General features: G+C 44.9%; 1 protein-coding gene across 2 annotated transcripts in view; it reads left to right on the forward strand.

Annotated features, from left to right (window-relative positions):
* Nucleotides 1–9,515: 9,515 nt before the first annotated feature.
* Nucleotides 9,516–17,746, forward strand: part of TBATA (thymus, brain and testes associated) — a 64,940-nt gene continuing 56,709 nt past the window's right edge. The window contains exon 1 of one of the 2 annotated variants that reach the window (XM_077454588.1): nt 9,516–9,670. The gene's annotated coding sequence lies outside the window, so the exon portion shown is untranslated. Of the gene's footprint in view, nt 9,671–10,856; nt 10,876–17,746 lie in introns of those variants that run through there. The other variant, XM_077454589.1, reaches the window with a different exon arrangement.

Here is a 17,746-nt window from a genome sequence, read left to right on the forward strand (position 1 = left end):
CATTTTAACACCGTCATTTTGCTATATGGTGGGCGGTAAGTGGTTAAAGCAGAACTTTATCCATAATAGTTTGATAACAATTCATTTCTTTAACAAAAGAACATACATTTCACATTAACCACTTGACCTCTGGAAGATTTACTCCCCCTTAATGACCAGGCCATTTTTTTGCAATACGGCACAGCTTTCATTTAAATGACAATTGTACGGTCATGTGACACTGTACCTAAATATTTTTTTTTCCCTACAAATAGAGCTTTCTTTTGGTGCCATTTGATCACCTCTGTGGTTTTTATTTTTTGTGCTATAAACAAATAAAGCTTACAATTTTGAAAAAAAAAATATTTTTTACTTTCTGATATAAAACATATCCAATAAAAAAAAATGTAAAACAATCAAATTCCTTCATAAATTTAGGCCAATATGTATTCTGCTACATGTTTTTGGTAAACAAAATCCCAATAAGCGCATATTGATTGGTTTACGCAAAAGTTATAGCATTTAAAAACTATGGGATATATTCATGATTTTTTTTTATGCTAGTAAAGGTGGCGATCAGCAACTTATATCGGACTGCAATATTGCGGTGGACAATCGAACACTGACACTTTTGACACTTTGTGGAAACCAGTGATTCTAATAAAGTGATCAGTGCTAAAAATATGCACACTGGCTGGGAAGGGGTTAAACATCTAGGGCAGTTAACTGTGTGCTCAACAAGTGTTCTTGTGTACTATGTGTGCTGTTTTTTTTTTACTAAGGGAAGTGATGGATTTTATTCCTTGCTTTGTAGGGACACAAAATCCATCACTTTCCCCCTGTCAGAATGGAACTATGCCTTGTTTACATAGGCAACGCTCTGTCCTGTGTCTCTGCCCTATGATCGGCGGGTGCCAGTAGGCATCTATTGCCTGGCACCCGCAGATCGGCTTCTGCTGTGAGTAATCACAGCAGAAGTGGTGCACCCCCTAGGCGGAAGTGTAGAATGGCTGTCCTGTAGCTGTATTTCTGCTGTAGGGCAGTTGGGAAACCACCATTTGGAATCTCTCCCCCTCCCATTGTTCTCACAAACTACACATCACTGGCTATAATTAAAATGTGTGCATTTCTAGCCTTGATTTTATGTCCTGGCTCAGCTGGAGAGGAGAAGCTTTACAGTGCTCATGTTCATAGCATTGCTGCTGTTGAGGGGGAAGAGATTCAGCAGGAGTGCCCCCATAGCAAGCGACTTTCTATGGAGGCACTCGCAGAAGAGGATGAGCCAGGAGTGCCAGTGGGTGACCCCAGAATAGGAGGATCGGGGCTGCCCTATGCAAAACCATTGTACAGAGCAAGTAAATGTGACATGTTTATTATTTAAAGCAGAGCTCCACCCTAAAGTGGAGCTTCCACTCATTGGAACCCTCCCCCCCTCCGGCGCCACAATTAGCACCTTTCAGGGGGGAGGGGGGTGCAGGTACCTGTACAGTACAGGTATCTGCATCCACTTCCGGCATAGATATCTGCAGAAGGTACGCCCCTTTCCGCAGAATCTACGCCCCTTTCCGAAGGTCCCCCGCTGTCTGCTGGGAAACACACGGATCCCAGAGACAGCGGGGACCATCCTTATTGCGCAGCGCAATTCGCGCATGCGCAGTAGGGAACCGGGAAAGGAAGCCGCAAGGCTCTACTTCCTGATTCCCATACCCAAGATGGCGGCGGCAGCAATCGAGAGACGATCGAGAGATTGGCTTCGGGTGCCGACATCGCGGGCGTGCTGGGCGCGTAAGTGTCATTATTTTAAAACTCAGTAGCTGCAGTATTTGTAGCTGCTGGCTTTAAAAAAAAAAAAAGCACTAATGCCTTGTTTCCACTGAGCGGAATGGTTCGGGTCGGTACAGTTTGGAATGGTTAGAATGGTCCGGCCTATTCAGGCGAGTGTTTTCACTGCAAGTTGGACCACCAAGAGTTATAACAGTACCGTACTATTTTCTATGGCCCCACATCTGAAGCAGGACTCTGAATGGTGCGGTATGGTTTGGTTGTATGGACCATTTTCTTAATGGAAACACATAAAATACCGTACCGTACCAAACCAATCCGCTCAGTGGAAACGAGGCATAAGTGTCTGCTGCCTTGTCACTCTATCTGCATGAGTCACTTCTGACAAGTTTTCCGGACAGCAAGGGATAGAAAAGTGACAGGGGAGGGAGATCCAGCACACAGCCTGAGATTGACAGCCTCAGCTCTGTTCCTGTGTACTGTGTAAAGGAGTGTGTGTGTGTGTGTGTGTGTGTGTGTGTGTGTGTGTGTGTGGGGGGGGGGTGCCTTCCCTCCAATCAGCTTTCATAAAGCTCTGCCTCCGCCTCCTGCTTTCTGAAAGTACAGATACACTGTATGAATACTTGACTTTGGACAGCTGTAGAGTAGAGAAAGCTGCAGATAAACAGGTACAACTTATGTAGGAGGATTTGTTTCATCTCTGTATCACCTGAGGCAATTAACTTCAGTTGGTATATGTAACGGTTTACAAGAATTATGTTTTACATAGCTATATCTGCAAAAGGGGCCAGCATGAAATGATCTATTAGGACCTAATTTTCTTACCAAAGTTCCACTTTAAAAATACTTCCTCCCCCCTCGTAACACTTATGCTGACTATAAAACAAAAAAAAGAGGGCACACCAGCCTTGCACATTACCCAAGTGTTATGTTTAATACTGTATAAAAAGAAGTATACTCAGAAACACATTAATCATGAAAGCATATCAAGGTCCATAGAAGACACAAAGCAACCAGGTCACAAGACTGTTCCCTAGCAAGTTGGAGGGCCTTCCAGATGGCCGATGCATTTTGAAGGGGATCTCTTCTCCTTTTCCTCAGAGCCCTCGGTTCCCCCCTTGAAATGCATCAGCCAATCTGGAAGATCCTCCAACTTTTAAAGGGATTGTAAAGTGAATTTTTTTTTTTTTTAAATAACAAACATGTTATACTTACCTCCACTGTGCAGCTCGTTTTGCACAGAGTGGCCCCGAACCTGCTCTTCTGGGGTCCCTCAGCGGCTGTCTCGGCTTCCTCCCGCAGGTGCTTCTCACGTTCATGTGAGTTCCCTCGCATGGTGAGAAGCATCTGCGGGCGCGCTCCTGTGATACAGCCGGCGGCTATAGCCGCTCACTGTATCACGCGGCCCTGCCCCTGGGCGCTCCGGTACAGTGGATGTGATTGACAGCAGCGCGAGCCAATGGCTGCGCTGCTTTCCATCCATCCACTCCAGCCAATCAGCGGCCAGGCTGAATGGTGGAAAGGAGGGACGAGCACGGGACTTTCGAGGGGTGAGGTAACTAAAACGGGGGGGGGGGGGGGCTGGGGGTGCAGGCACTGTGAGATGTTTTTTCACCTTAATGCATAGAATGCATTAAGGTGAAAAAACATTTACCTTTACAACCCCTTTAAGCTTTTTGGATAACATAGGGAAGGGTTATCACCCCTGTAACATTTGTTTTGCTGTCTACGCCCCTGTTCAGAAGATTTCACCTCACTTTCTGTCCCAATGACAATTGGATTTTGAAAATTTTGGGTTATTAGGGAAACAAAGAAAAGAAAATGTACACCAGGAATGGTCTGCAGTCAGATATAGGCTTGGCTAGACTAGAATGCAGTGGATATATATATGTAGGAGACTATATACATATTTTATGCACTGCAGCTCACCGAATCACCTGCCTGTCTGAAAGTATATTTGAAAACGTACACCAGTAATGGCCTGCAGTCAGATATAGGTTTGGCTAGACTGGAATGCAGTGAATATATTTATGTAGGAGACTGTATATATATTTTATGCACTGCAGCTCACTGAATCACCTGCCTGCCAGAAGTATATTAGAAACAGTACACCAGGAATGGCCTGCAGTGAGATATAGCTAAACTGTATGTACTGGATATATATTTATACGAGACTGACTGTATATATGTATTAAATACACTGCAGCTAACTGAATCACCTGTCACTTGCCTGCCTGAAGTATATTAGAAACAGTACACCAGGAATGGCCTGCAGTGAGATATAGCTAAACTGTATGTACTGGATATATATTTATACGAGACTGACTGTATATATGTATTAAATACACTGCAGCTAACTGAATCACCTGTCACTTGCCTGCCTGAAGTATATTAGAAACAGTACACCAGGAATGGCCTGCAGTCAGATCTAGCTAAACTGGATACAGTGTAATATATATATATAGATATATATATATATATATATATATATATATATATATATATATATATATATAATTTATATTTATTATAAACATACATACATACATACAAACATAAGCCTGGATGTATATATATACTAAATACACTGCAGTTAACTGAATTGCCTGCCTGCTCAATCTAAATGAAATGGCACTCTCTCTCGGTCAACGGCACCAACACACTACACAGGGCCGACGTGCAGGCAGCCTTATATAGTGTGGGGCATGGACTTAACCCCCCTTAGCCACAATTGGCCAAAGCATGCGGGTCATAGTACATGCTTGGCCAATCATCAGACAGCAATGCACTGCGATGTCGCAGTGCATTATGGGGCGAGATGCGCCACTCGAATTTGGCAGGAACGCCCCATAATGTTCGTATTTCGACATACGATCAAATAGCCAATGTTCGAGTCAAACTCATGTTTAACCCGAACATAAAGCTCATCCTTACTGACCATGCGGGGATGGATGTGCTTCTATGCCTAGAGTAGCAGTTTGAGGGGGACTGGTAGGATCACCAATAATTTCACACAAAAGAAGAAATACAGAGAGAACAGGATACTTTTTAACACAAGTACATGGTAAAACAGACACATATCAGGAATACTTTTTAAGATGAGCCTGCTTCCAGCCCCAACCTTCTGCAGGGATGTCAATGAAAGAGCACATCCAAAGGTTTTCCTTCATGCAAGGGTAACTTACCAGGTAATATTTATTCATAGATGTTTATTGTTCAACCCCTAGCTGACCAGCCGCCACAGTTATACAGCAGCAGGTTGGCTTGGCTGGGCAAATCGCACGCACCCCACCGGAGGTGCCCATACCCGCCTGCTGCGTATCCCCGGGGCCGGTGTGCGTGACACCCACGATCACTCGTGACAGAGTGAAAACACACAAATCCCAGTTCTACTAAGTATGAACACCAATCTCTCTCCTCCCTTAGTCAGTCCCATCCCCCCTATAGCTAGAACACACCTAGGGAACACAGTTAACCCCTTGATCGCCCCCTAGTTTTAACGCATTCCCTGCCAGTGTAATTTTTACAGTAATCAATGGCTATTTTTAGCTCTGATCGCTGTGTAAATGTCAATAGTCCCAAAATTGTGTCAAAAGTGTCCAACCTGTCCGCCACAATGTTGCAGTCCTGATAAAAATTGCAGACCTTTGTGTCTCCCAGAAGACAGCGGGGGGGAAGGGGACGGAGGAGGGGCCAGACATGCATAGATCGCCGTGGATTCTGCTGGGATCTTTCACCGGAAGTGGGTGAAAATACCTGTATTAGACAGGTATCTGCTCCTCCCTCCACCATGAAAGGTGCCAAATGTGGCACCGGAGGGGGGGATCTGGAAAGCGGAAGTTCCATTTTCTTGGGTGGAACTCCGCTTTAAGATAGAAATCTACCTCATATTTTTTTTACAAAGGATATTTATGCCTAATTTATAACTTAATATGTATCTAAACCCAAGAATAAAAATTTATAGTATTGAAGCTTATCTGTCCCTAGATGTGGTGGCTGCATTAGCTTTCTTTTTTTCCACACTTTTTGCCATTATTTTAACCTAGCAATCCTATCATTAACATTATTCTTGTACTAAGGTGACAACCGGTAATTTTCTTTGGGGGGGGGGGGGGGATGGTAACCACCCCTCCCCCCCTTCGGTCGGTCGGCGGGATGGACTGGTGCACTTACCCCATCTATGCGCTGCTTCTGCTCTGGGCTCAAGGCAGCAGCGGCTCTCCTGTTTTCCCACTCTCCACGGGTGACAACTCTAGCTACTTTTCCTCCCTCCTTCTTTGCAACCAATCAGGAGTCTTCTCTTTTCGGCCAATCAGAAAACGGGTCTCACAGACGCCTTTGGTTGGCCGGATTGAGGATCAGTCTTACAACAGTGAATATTCATTCGCTGTTGTAACACCTGGGTGGGCTCATGGCGCAATGTTCTGCACTACAATCCCACATATTTTGAAGCCTAATAGAGCCTATGGCTCTAATCAGGTGCGGCGATCCGACCAGAAGTGTGAGCGGGTACCCGCTCCCCCCAAAGAAATGAAAGTGCCAAAAGTTAAAAACAAGGGAGGGAAGGTAGACAAATGGAACTTCCCCTTTTGGGTAAAGTTCTGATTTAAAGGGTAACTCCACTTTCGTTGAAATTTTTTTTGCAAATAAAATATAGCTTACACAATTGCGACAAAAGTCATATTGTAATTGAATGTTATTAAAAATGACCTTTCCTTTTCAATCCGCAGAGCTGTCATTTTCTGTAAAATGTAATGCAATGTTGTAGTCTGGTAGCATTCTGTACACAGAACACTCCCCAGATATGTAATTTCCTACTTGTATAATTGGCTTACTGATTGTCCCAGAAGTCTGCCTTAAGATACAGATCTTATTTTTGGCATCCCCTGCAGGAAAAATGTAATTTTTGATATGATACTTTCAAAGGCAAATCTCGTCTAAAGGGATACAGACTCAGCATCTTCCCTTATTAGTTATTAGAGTCCCGCAGGTGCACAGCTGATTGATAATTATAATTAATTATAAACCACTCCCATACAGACAAACAAATGACTATTCCTTCAGAACAACAAAAGGTAGGAATCTGCAACAAAGTCTGTTAAAATCCTTGCAATGTCAATAGATCACCCAGAGGGGAATTTTTTCTTCTCAACAAAAGTGGAATTACTCTTTAAGTATATATTATAGAAATCTTTCGCTAATCAAGATTTTGCCTTTGCAAAGATAGAATATGTTCACATTCCATCTTTTTTTTTGTCTCTGTATACTAACATTTTACAAACTAATAATTATTTTACTATTACATGTGTGATTATCCACAATCATAAAACTTAACTGCAAGTAGGTAAAAATTACACATCAATAAAGCATTACTTTTCTTTTTTGTATGCAGTTCGTGTAAGTACATGAATTTGACCCAGTATATTGTATAGTTTTTAAACTTTTTAGTCCACATAAAATTAAATTATTTTATTTATTCTTTTAAATTCAAATTTGCTTTATTATCCGTATGCACTGTTCACTTTAAGACTAGTTTTTTGTTAGATCAGAGTAGCCAGCGCTGTTTCTTCACATGGAGTCACCCCAGTGTATAATTTCATTAATTGGGGTCACCCCGGTGGATCATGTAACACTGTACTTATTTGTTTGTTTGCTACAGCAGCTGCTACATTGTACTTTTGATTTTATTTAATTTTAATGCTCTTTTTTTTTGGCGTGAGTGTATATACTTTGGTATATTTGGCATTGACATTTTGTATAGTGTATTTGTACAGCAGTACTCAGGTTGGGGGAGATGCGGGAAAGACTTGAATCCAATTAAATGTGCGATATGCAAATGTATATACAGGAACATGCTGATAGATGAAGAGAGGAGAGTGAATAGAAGAATAACCTCATTGGCTTGTTGCTTCTCCTTCACTGTCCAGTTAGAACGCTGGAAATGAAGAGAGGACACCACTGTATTCCTTATTGTAAGTGGTGTTATAAGCCTGGCTGTGTGATGGAGCTGTGTAAAGCCTCCTGCGCACGATCAGATTTTCGTCAGGGAATTGTGTGTTTGCCTAAAATCCGTTGGTTATTACGCTCCATAAGACAATTGTTGTCCAACTTTCCGCCAACAAAAGTTGGATGGCAGGCTGGTAAAGTTTCAGTGGACAACAGATTTTGATGTTTGCAGATTTTCCTATCGTGTGTACACAAGTCCGTCACACAAAAGCCCAATGTACAAACATGCATGCTCGGAATCAATGCTTACCAAACCAGGGGTGGATCCAGGGAGGGGGCAACGGGGCAATTGCCCCCTCTGAGAAATTAGAGATTGGCAGGCCAGTCAGCGGATGAGTGAGTGGGCGGGAGGGCGAATGTGCGGGTTAATGAGCGGGCGGGCCAGTCGGCGGGGGTTGGCAGGTGAGAGAGAGAGCCTATGAGTAGGCAGGTCAGCGGATGAGTGAGGGGGGGTCGCCAGGTAAGTGTACGGACGTGCAGGGCAGACATCGAGTGAGGGGGACGGGCCAGTCAGTAATCCGCAATGTATGGCAGGTGACGTGGCAAGTGTAATCTGCAAAGTGTGGCAAGTGACAATCAGCAACATGTGGCAGGAGACATAGCAAGTGTGATCCGAAATGTGTGGCAGGTGATGTGGCAAGTGACAATCGGCAACATGTGGCAGGAGACATAGCAAATGTGATCCGAAATGTGTGGCAGGTGACGTGGCAAGTGGCAATCAGCAACATGTGGCAGGTGACATGGCAAGTGTAATCCGAAATGTGTGGCAGGTGATGTGACAATCAGCAACATGTGGCACATGACGTGGCAAGTGTAATCTCCAATGTGTGGCAGGTGATGTGGCAAGTGTAATCCGCAATGTGTGGCAAGTGACAATCAGCAACATGTGGCAGGAGACATAGCAAGTGTAATCCGAAATGTGTGGCAGGTGACGTGGCAAGTGGCAATCAGCAACATGTGGCAGGTGACGTGGCAAGTGACAATCAGCATCTGGTGGCAGGCAAGTGAAAATCCGCAGCTTGTGGCAGGGACATGGCAAGTGACGAGCTGCATCTGAAGGCAGGTCGACGTGGAAAGTGACACATTTCATTTTATATTACAATGTAATAATAGAAATAATGTGCTTCAATCATCCTGACACCACAACAACCATGGTGCAGTGATGATGAAAGCGTCAACACCAGCCATTGCCCCGATAAATTGCACCCAAAAAAAAACGTATTTTCTGACAGTGCCCCTCCCGAGACTAGACTCTGGATCCGCCCCTGTACCGACATGAGCAGAAGTAGCCCAAAAACTGAAATTTTACGTAGTACATCACATTCGTGTTTGTTGGCCGACAATTGTGTACCGTTTATATGCAAGACAAGATCCTGGCACAAGCCCTCGGACAAAAGATTGACGCTTTGTTGGCCAACAATCCGATTGTGTATAGGACGAGTCTTAAGTCTCAGGACTGGATGGACAAGAATACAAACTGGGGGGGTAGAACAATTCCCTTTTGTGTATTTCATCTGTGAATTTTGGTTGTTCTGATTCTGTTGTAATATTTGTTCAGACAAGAAAAAAAACATTGTGGTTAAAAAAAAAAAAAAAAAAAACAGGTTAGAACTACAAGATTCTAGTGTATAGCCAAAGAAAATGTGCTGTGGGGAGGATTTTCTCTAGACGTTATTAGACACGTAGTAGAGGAAAGAGATCTGCCAATGTCACACTGCGTGTCAACTGGCGCAGAAAGCAGAGGAGGGGGCTGTCCGGTTGTTGTCAAGAATAATGTAACCTAGCAACCTAGTCCCAATAAGACAGAGACATGAATGCAAACACAAGTCTATAGAAGTGGCTGTGCAGGTCCTAGCAGACTGGAGGAGGAAGCATCCTCATGGAGCTGTGAGCACAAGGCAAGGTAAGCCATCTCATATATCCACTTACAGCACTTGCCTGAAGCCTGATACAGGCAATTAGGAATCTAATTCCTTTAATGAACACTAATCTGCTAAAGCCACTTAAAAGTAAAACTTTCTTTTCCAAAACTTTTCGCAATTGCATATGATCCTATTTGTAGCGACAAGCTTATGGTCCTATGTAAGAGGTCCTCTCATCACTTATCATGGTTAAAGTATCTAGTGACTACTACGTATGAGAAGAGGAACTACCTGTTAGCAAAAAAGAAATGTATGTTGGCCATACATGGAACTACAAATCTGTGCGATTTATTGATCTATTCTACAGAGCAGTTGTATCTTTCAGAAAGTCGGTCTTTTTTAACCTTTATGTCGTGGAGGAACTTTTGGGATCATTTTCAGGTTATTCACCAATTCTCTGCTCAAGGAACTCCTAGGAACTTCATAGAGTTCCATTGAACCCTGGTTGAGAAAGGTTGCTCTAAAATAAATTAAAAATCAAATGAATTAATGTCTTTGCACAACATGCAGTTAAATTTGACAAAACTGATTTCTTTTTTTTTCCCGAGGTCTGTTGAACAATTAGAATATTGAAAAAGTGCATTAGAAATCTATCAGATCTATGACTGATTTTTCATTTTTCGTTATGTGTATGGGAAGCTTTCACCATATTTACTATGTGATATTATTTTGAATCATGCTAATCAGGTGGAAGGCTTGCTCCAGGTTTACATATCACATACTCATCAAGGTGCTGGAAACATGCAATCCGAATGAAAAAAAAAAAAAGGCGCCTCTAAGTGCAGAAGTAAAACTTTATGATTTCCAAAAGGGGCTCCTACCCATCCACCCTTTTGTAAGTGTTTTCATATTGGGAAATATAAAGTTTTACTTCTGCACTTAGAGGCGCCTTTTTTTTTCTCTTTTCATTTTACTTCCAGAGTTTGCTTCTCTCTTCAAGTGCTGCCGGAAGTGCATGAAGACCCTCTTCTATTTCTACATAGACTGATATCTGCTTGGTCTGTTACTCAAAGTGCCCTTATACACACTTTTATCTGGAAACATGCAAGCCAGATACATTGAATTGCTGTGACATTACTGTTATTGCCGTTTGTTTGTGGTCTTACCTACTTGCTGGATCCTAATTGTTGAGGGCTAATGACAGCTCAACTGTTAGAGGAACAGGGCACTGAAACAAAGTTTGGAGGTAAGTTGACAAATTGTACTTCTTGGATATTCTTTTTAATTTTTAAATCTGACTAGAGTTCCACTTTAATGGTTGTGAAACATGGGTGAAACATAGGTAAGGGATGCCTTCTACCTATCTGTAATAATAGAGTTGTATATGTACAGCATCATTCCCTAATAAATCATTTTCAGACAGTGTACATGAAGGAATATGTGGCTCCAATATAGTAATATTATGTGACAGATTGAGTTGTCTATGTAAACGCTATGCATATAAATCAGGCTGTAAAGATATCGGCTTATTTGGGTATATACACTATATTACCAAAGGTATTGTGACACCTGCCTTTACACACACATGAACTTTAATGGCATTCCAGTCTTATGCCACGTACACACGACCGGACTTTGACAGCAAAAGTCAGACGGAACGAATCCGTCGGACAAGTGTGGGCTCCATCTGACCTTTGCTGTCCAAAAATCTAACGGACTTTAGAAATAGAACATGTTTAAAAATTTTCCACCGGAACTCCACTGGACCCAGTTCCTATGGAGAAATCCGCTTGTCTGTATGCTAGTCTAATGGACGAAAACCGACGCTAGGCAGCTATTGGGAACTGGCTATGAACTTCCTTATTCTAGTCCAGTCCTATGTCATCATGTGGTGTGAGTGAGTGTGGCCAAGTCCGTTCATTCAGGAAGTCTGTCGGAACTCCGCCGAAAGTCCGTTGGGAAGACTGTCGGACCTAGTCTGCCGGAAAATCCGGTCGTGTGTACGTGGCATTAGTCCGTAGGGTTCAGTATTGATTTGGCCCACCCTTTGCAGTTGTAACAGCTTCAACTCTTCTAGGAAGGAAGGCTATCCACAAGGTTTAGGAGTGTCTATGGGAATGTTTGATCATTCTTCCAGAAGCACATTTGTGAGGTCAGGCACTGATGTTGGAGAGAAGGCCTGGCTCTCAGTCTGAACTCTAATGCATCCCAAAGGTGTTCTATCCGGTTGAGGTTGGGACCAGTCAAGATCCTCCACCCCAAACTTGCTCATCCATGTCTTTATGGATATTGCTTTGTGCACTGGTCCAAATCATTCAATGGAGGGGGGATTATGGTGTGGGGTTGTCTTTCAGGGGTTGGGCTTGGCCCCTTAGTTCCAGTGAAGCAAACTCTTAAAGTGTCAGCATTCCAAGACATTTTGGACAATTTCATGCTCCTAACTTTGAGGGAACAGTTTGGAGATGGCCCCTTCCTGTTCCAACATGTCTTTATGGACCTTGCTTTGGGCACTGGTGCGCAGTCATTTTGAAACAGAAAGGGGCCATCCTCAAACTGTTCCCACAAAGTAGGGAGCATGAAATTGTTCAAAATGTCTTGGTATGCTGACATCTTAAGATCTTCCCTCACTGGAACTAAGGGGCTGAGCCCAAACCCTGAAAAACAACCCCACACCATAATCCCCCACCAAATGATTTGGACCAGTGCACAAAGCAAGGTTTGTAAAGACATAGATGAGCAAGTTTGGGGTGGAGGAGAGTCCTAACCTCAACCCGATAAACACCTTTGGCATGAATTAGTGCTGAGACTGAAAGACAGGCCTTCACGGCCACATCGGTGCCTGACCTCATAAATGTGCTTCTAGAAAAATGGTCAAATATCCCCATTGACACACTACTAAACCTTGTTGACAGCCTTCCCAGAAGAGTTGAAGCTGTTATAGCGGCAAACGGTGGGCCAACTCAATATTGAACCCTATGGATAAAGACTGGGATGCCATTCAAATTCATGTGTGTGTAAAGGCAGGCGTCCCAATACTATTGGTAATATAGTGTCCTTGTGATTGTTGAATTATTATTGAAGAAAACAATGCTATAACCTAATCATTGTGACTACAGCTTTATCAAACAAGATAGAAAATACAACTTAAATCTTTCTTATCTTTTACTTAAAAATTATGCATTATTACACAATTGTTAAGCTATATGATAAACCCAGTTTTGGTTTCATCCATTGTTCCCCTTCTCTTCCTATATTGATTGGCCCGTTACCGCTATGTGCACTGTGTTTGCACTTACTATTTCAGATGTATTTGCTTTCTTGACGTCTTTGTTTTCTCAACCCTGTGACGGAAAATCCTATTCAAATAAAATTTACAACTAGCAAACAGAACTTCCCGAAGACAGTATAATCATTCAACACCTTACAGGAATTAATGCATGTGTGTGCTGATAGATTGGAAATAACTAGTGATGGACGAACTTCCGACGGGACGTTTCGCGAACGCGAAACGCGAACGGACACAAACGTTCGCGAAAACGACCGTTCGCCGCGGGCTCCATTGACTTCAATGGGAGGCGAATTTCGCAAACCTTTAGGTCGAATTTGCGGCCACGGGGTAATTATTAGGGGGTAGCACGTAGTCCCACCACCTGGACAATAGCATAATACATGTATGAGGTGAATTTGGGATCGATAACTACAAGCATTTTTTTTTTATTTGGGAAATTGTTCTGACAATTCAGGACTATGGAGCTAATGAAGACAATGGAGGAGAGGGAAGGTCAGGGACCAGGGTAGGCAAACAAGAGGGTGCAGGAGATACAGAGCACTGACAGCAGCACCGTAATACAGAGCACTGACATCAGCACCGTGACATACAGCGCTGACAGCAGCTCCGTGACATACAGCGCTGACAGCAGCTCCGTGACATACAGCGCTGACAGCAGCTCCGTGACATACAGCGCTGACAGCAGCTCCGTGACATACAGCGCTGACAGCAGCTCCGTGACATACAGCGCTGACAGCAGCACCGTGACATACAGCGCTGACAGCAGCTCCGTGACATACAGCGCTGACAGCAGCTCCGTGACATACAGCGCTGACAGCAGCTCCGTGACATACAGCGCTGACAGCAGCACCGTAAGCAGCCCCAGGAGGAAGTCAGCACAGCACAGGGATGGTGTGATCCCCTCATAATAAGAACCCCCAGGAGGAAGTCAGCACAGCACAGGGATGGTGGGAGCCCCTCATAATAAGAACACCCAGGAGGAAGTCAGCACAGCACAGGGATGGTGGGAACCCCTCATAATAAGCAGCCCCAGTAGAAATATGACACCGCTCAACCTCTTCAAAGAGGAGGGTAGGGGCATATAGTACGGTGTGCTTTTTTGGGTCAGGGAAGTGAGCCAAATGAATTAAGAAGGTCTGTGTGCTTGATTCCAAAAATTGTTTATAGACATATACATGGTCTACTGATCACATGTGTTGAATTCCTCCGAGATCCATGCCTCATTCATTTTTAGAAATGTGAGGTAGTTAACACTGTCGTGAGCTAGGCGAGTACGCTTATCGGTCACAATCCCCCCTGCTGCGCTGAACGTCCTTTCGGACAGGACACTGGATGAGGGGCAAGCCAACAGTTCGATTGCAAATTGGGCAAGCTCTGGCCAGAGGTCAAGCCTGCCCACCCAGTAGTCTAGGGGTTCATCACTCCTCAGAGCGTCCACATCGGCCGTTAACCCAATGTAGTCGGACACCTGACGGTCTAGGCGTTCCCTGATGCTGGATCCGGATGACACCTGTCGATGGGTCGGCTGAAAGAATGACCTCATATCCGAAGTCACCAACACATCTTCAAACCGGCCTCTTCTTGCAGGCGCTGTTGGATTGGTACCCGCAAATCCTTCTCTGGGAGTGGGAATTGCTCCTCTGCCAGCGCACGCAAAAGCAGAATGCAGCATTTCTCGAAGCAAGGCCTGGAAGTGCTGCATTCTGACAGCCCTCTGCGACGGCGGTAACATTTCCGCCATTTTGTGTTTGTACCGGGGATCTAAGTACGTTGCCACCCAGTACTGGTCCTTGACCCTCATGCTTTTTATACGGGGGTCCCTATTAAAACACTGGAGCATGAAGGCCCCCATTTGCACTCAAGCGGAAGGTATGTGGTGGTGGTGGTGTTGTTGGTGGTAGTGTCTTTGGGGGTGCACATAGCAGAGAGTGAAGAAGAGGGTGCAGATCGAGAGGATGAGGAGGGTGCAGAAGAATAAGGCTGAGTGAGCCACTCAACCAAGTCTGGTGCGTCCTTTAAAGTAATTGAACGCACCTTCTGCAACTTCCCACTTTGGCTCAAGGCTGTTGCTCCTGCCCTACCCCTACCACCCCTGCGGAAGGGCCTGCCTCTTCCTCTGCCTGTCATTTTTTAAATCACCCTGTGACAAAACTCTTAGTCCCTATACCGCTGAAGGACTGCTGCAGTATAGGGCAGCGGTCAGCAGTAGTGCACGTCAACCCTATGTATTGTGGACCGATAGCGGTCCTTACAGAACAGCAGACTGTACTGCACTCAGGCCTATGTACCGTAGCACCCTATACCAAGTTACCAGTCCTTATAAAAACTTTTGTGGACCAAGCAGGTTGTGTGTTAGTGTTTAGCAGACTGTGCGTCAGTCCCTATACCGCTGAAGGACTGCTGCAGTATAGGGCAGCGGTCAGCAGTAGTGCACGGCAACCCTATGTATTGTGGACCGATAGCGGTCCTTACAGAACAGCAGACTGTAACGCACTCAGGCCTATGTACCGTAGCACCCTATACCAAGTTACCAGTCCTTATAAGAACTTTTGTGGACCAAGCAGGTTGTGTGTTAGTGATTAGCAGACTGTACGTCAGTCCCTATACCAATGAAGGACTGCTGCAGTATAGGGCAGCGGTCAGCAGTAGTGCACGGCAACCCTATGTATTGTGGACCGATAGCGGTCCTTACAGAACAGCAGACTGTACTGCACTCAGGCCTATGTACCGTAGCACCCTATACCAAGTTACCAGTCCTTATAAAAACTTTTGTGGACCAAGCAGGTTGTGTGTTAGTGTTTAGCAGACTGTGCGTCAGTCCCTATACCGCTGAAGGACTGCTGCAGTATAGGGCAGCGGTCAGCAGTAGTGCACGGCAACCCTATGTATTGTGGACCGATAGCGGTCCTTACAGAACAGCAGACTGTAACGCACTCAGGCCTATGTACCGTAGCACCCTATACCAAGTTACCAGTCCTTATAAGAACTTTTGTGGACCAAGCAGGTTGTGTGTTAGTGATTAGCAGACTGTACGTCAGTCCCTATACCAATGAAGGACTGCTGCAGTATAGGGCAGCGGTCAGCAGTAGTGCACGGCAACCCTATGTATTGTGGACCGATAGCGGTCCTTACAGAACAGCAGACTGTACTGCACTCAGGCCTATGTACCGTAGCACCCTATACCAAGTTACCAGTCCTTATAAGAACTTTTGTGGACCAAGCAGGTTGTGTATTAGTGTTTAGCAGACTGTGCGTCAGTCCCTATACCGCTGAAGGACTGCTGCAGTATAGGGCAGCGGTCAGCAGTAGTGCACGGCAACCCTATGTATTGTGGACCGATAGCGGTCCTTACAGAACAGCAGACTGTAACGCACTCAGGCCTATGTACCGTAGCACCCTATACCAAGTTACCAGTCCTTATAAGAACTTTTGTGGACCAAGCAGGTTGTGTGTTAGTGATTAGCAGACTGTACGTCAGTCCCTATACCAATGAAGGACTGCTGCAGTATAGGGCAGCGGTCAGCAGTAGTGCACGGCAACCCTATGTATTGTGGACCGATAGCGGTCCTTACAGAACAGCAGACTGTACTGCACTCAGGCCTATGTACCGTAGCACCCTATACCAAGTTACCAGTCCTTATAAAAACTTTTGTGGACCAAGCAGGTTGTGTGTTAGTGTTTAGCAGACTGTGCGTCAGTCCCTATACCGCTGAAGGACTGCTGCAGTATAGGGCAGCGGTCAGCAGTAGTGCACGGCAACCCTATGTATTGTGGACCGATAGCGGTCCTTACAGAACAGCAGACTGTAACGCACTCAGGCCTATGTACCGTAGCACCCTATACCAAGTTACCAGTCCTTATAAGAACTTTTGTGGACCAAGCAGGTTGTGTGTTAGTGATTAGCAGACTGTACGTCAGTCCCTATACCAATGAAGGACTGCTGCAGTATAGGGCAGCGGTCAGCAGTAGTGCACGGCAACCCTATGTATTGTGGACCGATAGCGGTCCTTACAGAACAGCAGACTGTACTGCACTCAGGCCTATGTACCGTAGCACCCTATACCAAGTTACCAGTCCTTATAAGAACTTTTGTGGACCAAGCAGGTTGTGTATTAGTGTTTAGCAGACTGTGCGTCAGTCCCTATACCGCTGAAGGACTGCTGCAGTATAGGGCAGCGGTCAGCAGTAGTGCACGGCAACCCTATGTATTGTGGACCGATAGCGGTCCTTACAGAACAGCAGACTGTAACGCACTCAGGCCTATGTACCGTAGCACCCTATACCAAGTTACCAGTCCTTATAAGAACTTTTGTGGACCAAGCAGGTTGTGTGTTAGTGATTAGCAGACTGTACGTCAGTCCCTATACCAATGAAGGACTGCTGCAGTATAGGGCAGCGGTCAGCAGTAGTGCACGGCAACCCTATGTATTGTGGACCGATAGCGGTCCTTACAGAACAGCAGACTGTACTGCACTCAGGCCTATGTACCGTAGCACCCTATACCAAGTTACCAGTCCTTATAAGAACTTTTGTGGACCAAGCAGGTTGTGTATTAGTGTTTAGCAGACTGTGCGTCAGTCCCTATACCGCTGAAGGACTGCTGCAGTATAGGGCAGCGGTCAGCAGTAGTGCACGGCAACCCTATGTATTGTGGACCGATAGCAGTCCTTACAGAACAGCAGACTGTACTGCACTCAGGCCTATGTACCGTAGCACCCTATACCAAGTTACCAGTCCTTATAAGAACTTTTGTGGACCAAGCAGGTTGTGTGTTAGTGTTTAGCAGACTGTGCGTCAGTCCCTATACCGCTGAAGGACTGCTGCAGTA

The sequence above is a fragment of the Lithobates pipiens genome, unplaced genomic scaffold (genome assembly GCF_037356315.1).
Source record: "Lithobates pipiens isolate NorthernLeopardFrog02 unplaced genomic scaffold, aLitPip1_a1.2 Scaffold_25, whole genome shotgun sequence".
Lineage (NCBI taxonomy): Eukaryota > Metazoa > Chordata > Amphibia > Anura > Ranidae > Lithobates > Lithobates pipiens.